Raw genomic sequence first — 8,245 nt, 5'->3', positions numbered from 1 at the left:
TCTCACCAGAAGGTATCATCATACCACTGTTTTCAGATTGCCATTCTCACCATGGGATATACAGCTATTTACTCTCACCAAAATAGATAATCAGACCCCTGTCCTCGCTTTGAGATACTACCAGAATTCTACTTTTACCAGAAGGTACCGTTGTCCTCATCTTGACATATAGCCACATTAGAGGACCTGCTCTCACCAGAAGGTATAATCAGACCGCTGTTCTCGCCATGAGATACAACCAGATTAGTACCCTCACCGGAAGTTATAATCAGACCGCTGTTCTCGCCATGAGATACAACCAGATTAGTACTGTTACGACCAAACTGCCTGTATTATAAAGAAATGGCTTGTTCGAAATACACGACAGTTTAGCCGCACAAAAAAGTAACCAAAACCAGCAGATTTTATTTTACAACAATTTATTAGCTTAACAAGAACAGATAATAAGACTTATACAAATACTAAAGTACTTAAGTTTAACAAGAAAGGATAGCAGTATCTATACAAATACTAAGGTACTTATGCTGTCAAGTCCAAACGGACGCATATATTCCACAATATATATACCACACAGGCATAAATGCTCAGAGGCAAATTCACAAGATGGAAAATCCACAGTATAACTGAGTGTATGACGAAATATACACAAAATTCCACAGACAGGGTCTGTGTACTAATAAGCACTGTGTATACAAGAGCACAAATTAAACATACAAGTTCAGACTGAACACGTGCTCGGTGGAGATAGGATATAACAAAGCCAGAGGCTATAGAGACACCAAAATTCAGCACAAAGGGCCTACTAAAGTAATACACAGCGAAAGCATCCAAAACTCTCAATAATTCTCCTTTCTCCGTTCTCTCCGTTCTCCCCTGCTTTCATAGGTCTTATATAGCCTGGTGGAATTGTCCAGAATAAGAAAATTCCTGAACACTTGATGTAAACAAACAGGCACCGAACTGAGCGCATTCTGGAATATTCTAAGGTAGAGGCAGACAGCACTCCCTGAACTTAGCATATGTAAACAGTGGCAAGCTATATTTAGAAACCGACGGCAGTCGTGCACTTAACACACCTACCCTTCAAGAAAAAAAAGTTTTCCTAACTTTTTTTTTTTACTTACAATATACTTACAATATATATACAACATTGTAAAACCACATGTAATTAAACATTTATACACAACTTATACACGAGACAAGCAATCTGCAATAACATTATCTTTTCCCTTTATATGTTTGATTTCAAGATTGTATTCCTGCAACAATAAACTCCACCGTAACAATCGATTCTTTCCCTTAACTTTCTGCAGAAACACAAGTGGATTGTGATTAGTATTTACAATCACAGGTTGTCTCGAAGCTGCTACATACACTTCAAAATGTTGCAGAGCTAAAATAACGGACAAACATTCTTTTTCAACAGTTGAATAATTTCTCTGAAACTTGTTAAGTTTACGAGAAAAGAAACAAACTGGATGATCAACACCAAGATTGTCCTCCTGAAGCAAAACTGCACCTATAGCAACATCAATTGCATCAACTGCTAACTTAAAAGTTTTCTCAAAATTCGGTGCTGACAACACAGGCGAACTTTTAAGTATGGCTTTTATCTCATCAAATGCAGTTTGGCACTCGTCTGACCAAGTAAACTTGCTGGACTTTTTCAACAGATGAGTCAATGGCTCACTAATAGTGGAAAAATTTGGACAGAATTTCCTGTAATATCCAGCCATACCCAAAAAGCGCTTAAGCTGCCTCTTGTTACAGGGTACAGGAAGTGTAGAAATAGCACTGACTTTGGAGTCAATAGGCTTAACTTGACCTTGGCCGACAACATGACCCAAATATGTGACAGTGGCACAACAAAATTCACTTTTTACAAGATTGACGGTAAGTTTAGCCTGAATAAGTCTCTTAAACAACTGGCGTATTCTGGAAATGTGCCGTTCCCAAGTGTCGGCGAAGATAATGACGTCATCTATGTAGACACGACACCCGTTCAAACTGGAAGTGACCTCATTCATCAGGCGTTGATACGTAGCTGGGCTATTCTTCATTCCAAATGGCATTACCTTGTACTGAAAGAGTCCATCGGCCGTAGCAAACGCTGAAACTTCACGAGCCCTAGGAGAAAGAGGAACCTGCCAAAACCCTTTTAACAGATCGAACTTTGATACATGTTTCGCCTGACCAACAGCGTCAATACAGTCATCAATACGAGGTATTGGATAATTGTCTGATTTAGTGACAGCGTTGACTTTCCTGTAATCCGTACACATTCTATATGTACCATCAGGCTTGGGTACCAAAATACATGGTGAACTCCAGTTACTGTGACTAGGCTCAATAAAGTCATTGTCTAATAGGTACTTAATCTCATTAGAGAGGTACTTAGCCTTCACTGGGTTTAACCTGTAAGGGTGCTGTTTAATAGGTGAGGCATCACCAACATCAACATCGTGAAAGATGACATCAGTTCTTGATGGTACATCCGGAAACAATGTGAAAACTCAAAAACAAGTTCAGACAGTTGCTGTTGCTGAATGGGTTCCAGATGTTGCAGTTTAGAATCAAGTTGTTTTAAGACATCTGAATTCTGAAGCTTTGAAGTATTGAGCTTAGAATCAACCAACTGTTCGCCAATATCATCTGTATTACAGCAACTCTGGTCAATGTCAGCAGCAACAACATTAACAGAATGTACAGCAGTGTTGTCAGTGTCACTTCTGTTTACATAGGGTTTCAGTATGTTAATATGACATAACTGACTTGATTTGCGCCGATCAGGTGTTTTAACAACATAGTTAAACTCACTCAGCTTTTTGTCAACAACATATGGACCAAAATATCTGACATCAAAACATTTACCAGGTACAGGTAACAATACTAAAACTTTCTGACCAGGTTGAAATGACCGAACAACAGATTTCTCATCATATCTACGTTTCATATTCTTCTGAGTACATTCAAGATTGGCTTTAGCCAATTCACATGCTCTGACAAGCTTAGCACGAAAATCAGATACATAATCCAAAAGATTTACATTACTTGTGTCATCATTGAAAAACTGTTCCTTGTAAATTAACAAAGGTCCTCTAACAGTATGTCCAAATACTAAATCAAATGGACTGAAACCCAATGATTCTTGTACTGACTCTCGAACAGCAAACATAAGAAATGGAATACCTTCATCCCAGTCTTTCTCTGTATCATAACAATAAGTCTTAATCATGTTCTTTAATGTTTGGTGAAATCTTTCAATTGCACCTTGACTTTCTGGGTGGTAGGCAGACGACTTGTATTGTTTAATGCCTAACTGGTACATAACTTGCTGAAAAATACCAGACATAAAGCTTGAACCTTGATCAGACTGTATGGATTTGGGTAAACCAAACAGAGTAAAAAAACTTTGTTAAAGCTTTTACAACAGACTTGGTGTTTATATTCCTTAAAGGAACAGCTTCGGGAAATCTGGATGCTGTACACATAATAGATAACACATACTGATTCCCAGACTTCGTCTTAGGTAGAGGGCCTACACAATCAATCAATATTTTGCTGAATGGCTCTTGAAAAGCTGGTACAGGCTCTAATGGTGCCTTAGGAATAGTCTGATTAGGCTTACCCACTACCTGGCATGTATGACATGATTTACAAAACTGGGTTACATCTCCCTTTAATCCTGGCCAAAAGAAGTGGTTCAGTATCCTGTAGTAGGTCTTGTTAACACCCAAGTGACCAGCTAATGGCATTTCATGTGCCATACGTAAAATTTCAGTTCGGTATGCCTTAGGTACAACAATCTGATGTTTAACAGCCCACTCATCATCAACAGATACATCAGGTGGTCTCCATTTACGCATAAGTATATCGGACTTGACATAATAACACACAGGTTCAGATGAAATAACACAATCATCGAGAGCTCTGTCAAACAAACATGAAATTTCTGGGTCTTTATGCTGTTCAGTTACAAGCTGATGTTTAGAAACATTTGATATGTCACTAGGTGTACATTGGTCTGATTCATCATTATCAATGCAGTCGCCGTGAGTAAACATTTGTGTAAGAAATGTATCTTGTAAGTCCGTTACTGTGTTTTTGCCGTTATCAGAAAGTTTGTTTGACATAGACCTCGTTACAGCACAAGAGGGATACAAATCTGGAATTTCTTTCTCAACAGGATCAACAGTTTGATTTAAACAAGGTTTATCAGTCACAATAGGATTAACCATTACTTTGTCACCAGCAAGATCATTGCCAAGTAGTAGATGAATTCCTTTAAAAGGCAAAGTAGGCCTAATGCCGACAGTAACAGGACCCGAAATAATGTCTGATGACAAGTAAGCTTTGTGAAGAGGCACAGATTCAAATTCAGCAGAGCTTACACCTCTAATTAATACATTTGATCCAGAATATGACTCATCAGAAAATGGCAAAACATCTTGTAACAATAAAGACTGAGAAGCTCCAGTATCTCTTAATACCCTGATCTCTGTATCACAAGACATGTCACTTTTAAGTGAGACTTTACCGTCACAAATAAATGGCTCAAAAACCTTCATAACATTATCCTGTGAATTCTGTGTACAATCTACTGGTGGAGTCTTAACATAATCAAATACATCTACATTGTTCACTATATCAGACTTTTTAGCAGTAACACACAAACCAGTAGGCTTGGGGCCACCCTCCTGTTCTTGCCTTCTCTTTAAAGCATAACAATTTGATATGACATGGCCTGGCTTCCTACAAAAATTACATGTAACCCTGCTAAACTGTCTATCAGTAAATGTATGGTCAGACCTTCGTTGAGTAGTGTTCGAATTAACAGGTCTTCTTTGATCACCTGATTTGTCAAAATTTTGATTCTGTTTCGGTGGGCCTGAATTTGAGTTAAATGAACCGCTGGAAAAGGGTTGAGGCATTCTAAATGTAGACGGCTTTTTCTGAAATGAGACCTCATGTGTAACCGTGTATGTATCGGCCATAGTGGCTGCTGCTTCTAAAGTATCAGCCTCTTTGTCCTCAATGAAAGTTCTAACATCATCATTAATACACCTTTTAAAGTCTTCAATCAAAATGATCTGTTTCAACTTTTCATAATCATTACCTACGCTTTTAGCATAACACAACCGCTCAAATAATTGTTCCTTCTGCCTAGCAAATTCAATGTAAGTCTGATCTCTTTTTCTCAAAATTTCTAAACTTCTGCCGATAGGCCTCTGGCACAAGCTCATATCTTTTTAAGATAACATCTTTCACAAAATCATAATCTGCAGCCTGTTCTGTTGATAACTCTGTGTATATATCCATAGCTTTGCCAGTTAACACACTCCGTAAAAGGGTAGTCCAAAACTTTTTAGGCCACTCTAAATTTTGAGCAATCTTCTCAAACTGTAGAAAATATTTATCTACATCAGTTTCACGAAATTGTGGCACCAATCTTATGTTTCTAGCGACGTCAAATTTTGGACGCAAATCAGAAAAACTTAAGCCAGACCTATATCCTTCTAGTCTCCTTGCTTCAATTTCGCCCTGAAGTCTCAATTTCTCCAATTCGAACACTCTTTCATTTTCCCTTTCTCTAAACAACCTTTCTTTTTTCATTTTCACTTTCCTTAAACAATCTTTCTTTTTCATTTTCCCTTTCCTTCAGTTCTAACTCTTTCAGTCTTATTACAGTGGATTCATCGCCCTCAGGCCTGTACGCATCTAATGCACTTTCATCAAACTCCTGTAATTCTACCAAACACTTAGCAATACTAAACTGCATATCTTTCTTACGTAAGGATCTTTTGATATTAAGATTCAGGTACTTGCTTAAAGCATACAAATCATTCTTATTTAACACATCAAAAATATCCTGATCTGGCGCTTCCATAAACTCGTCGGGTTTAAAATCCGACATGATGAATAAAATCTGCTGGCAAAATTTACTACAAAGTCAAAGACTAGAAAAATGACACAACTTACACAAAATCCTTTCAATTCCAATTCAAATTCACTTCCCGGACAAGCCCCCAATTTGTTACGACCCAAACTGCCTGTATTATAAAGAGATGGCTTGTTCGAAATACACGACAGTTTAGCCGCACAAAAAAGTAACCAAAACCAGCAGACTTTATTTTACAACAATTTATTAGCTTAACAAGAACAGATAATAAGACTTATACAAATACTAAAGTACTTAAGTTTAACAAGAAAGGATAGCAGTATCTATACAAATACTAAGGTACTTACGCTGTCAAGTCCAAACGGACGCATATATTCCACAATATATATACCACACAGGCATAAATGCTCAGAGGCAAATTCACAAGATGGAAAATCCACAGTATAACTGAGTGTATGACGAAATATACACAAAATTCCACAGACAGGGTCCGTGTACTAATAAGCACTGTGTATACAAGAGCACAAATTAAACATACAAGTTCAGACTGAACAAGTGCTCGGTGGAGATAGGATATAACAAAGCCAGAGGCTATAGAGACACCAAAATTCAGCACAAAGGGCCTACTAAAGTAATACACAGCGAAAGCATCCAAAACTCTCAATAATTCTCCTTTCTCCGTTCTCTCCGTCTCTCTCCGTTCTCCCCTGCTTTCATAGGTCTTGTATAGCCTGGTGGAATTGTCCAGAATAAGAAAATTCCTGAACACTTGATGTAAACAAACAGGCACCGAACTGAGCGCATTCTGGAATATTCTAAGGTAGAGGCAGACAGCACTCCCTGAACTTAGCATATGTAAACAGTGGCAAGCTCTATTTAGAAACCGATGGCAGTCGTGCACATAACAATACCCTAACCGGAAGTTATAATCAGACCGCTGTTCTCGCTAGGAGATACAGCCAAATTTCTACTCTCTTCAAAAGGTATAATCAGACCACTGTTCTCGCAATGGGATACACCCAGATTTCTATTCTCACCAAAAGGTATAATCAAACCGCTATTCTCGCCATGAGATACAACCAGATTAGTACCCTCACCGGAAGTTATAATCAGACCGCTGTTCTCGCCATGAGATACACCCAGATTTCTACTTTCACCAAAAGGTATAAACCACTGTTCTTGCCATGACATACACAAAGATTTTTACTCTCACCAAAAGGTATAATCAGATTGTTATTTTCAAATTGCTGTTCTCATCGTGAGATATACAGTCAGCTTTTTACTCTGGCCAAAATATATAATCAGGCCGTTTTCTCACCATGAGATACAACCACACTTCTACTCTCTCCAGAACGTACCGCTGCTCTCACTATGAGATACAATCAGATGTCTACTCTCACCAAGAGATTCGAATCAGGTTACGTATGTCACCAGAAGATACGGTCTGATTGCCAGTCAGGTCAAAAGATGGAATCAAATTGCTATTCTGATCAGGAAATTCCATCAGATGTCGATTATCATCATGAGATACAAGCAGATATCTACTCTCAACAGAAGATATAATCACCTCGGTATGGTTCTCATGATGAGATCCAATGACATTGCTACTCTCACCATGAGCGCCAATCAGATCGCTATTCTCATTATGAGATACAATCAAATGACTATTTTTGTCATGAGATACAATCAGATTGGTAATAACGCCATTACATCAAATCAAATCGTTTCACTCATCATGAGATACAATCAAATTACTAGTCTTGCTACTGTTATTGCCTTGAGATCCAATCAGATCGCCATTTTCATCATAAGATCCAATCAGTACTCTCCAGGAGATCCAATCAGAATACTATTTTCGTCTCGGTGTTAGATGTTGTCAGACTGGTATTCTTGGCGTACTTTAGCCAATTCTGTGCCCATAAGTGGATATAGGCCTACCTTTGGGGAATGCGAGAATGTTATAAAGTCATATTACGCACAAGAAACAGTTGCAGTGAATAAACAGAATCGTGCGTGTTGGTCACAACTTGTTTATAGATTCGGTATCATGTTCTATAAAAGGGCATAACGTTGGTGTGCTCGTAGATTCCTTTGTGTCACGAAAATCAAGTGAATCACCATTTTACGTGCGACAAGGGCTTTGCTTGTCATTATATCAACAGTGAGATACAAGCTACACCTGTGTCTGTTGAAGTATTGATTACACAGAACTAGGAAGTTCGTGCGGGAAACTGACACCTCCATGTACATGTACCTGAGGGAGAGGGGCCGGGCGCGCGTATAGGAGAGCTATGTGTCCATAGACCGCGAGATTTACTAGCCCGATCACAAGCCGGGCACAGTGAG

This window comes from Liolophura sinensis, chromosome 1, assembly GCF_032854445.1.
Source record: "Liolophura sinensis isolate JHLJ2023 chromosome 1, CUHK_Ljap_v2, whole genome shotgun sequence".
NCBI classification, from domain to species: Eukaryota; Metazoa; Mollusca; class Polyplacophora; order Chitonida; family Chitonidae; genus Liolophura; species Liolophura sinensis.
Note: the sequence above shows the minus strand (reverse complement) of the source record.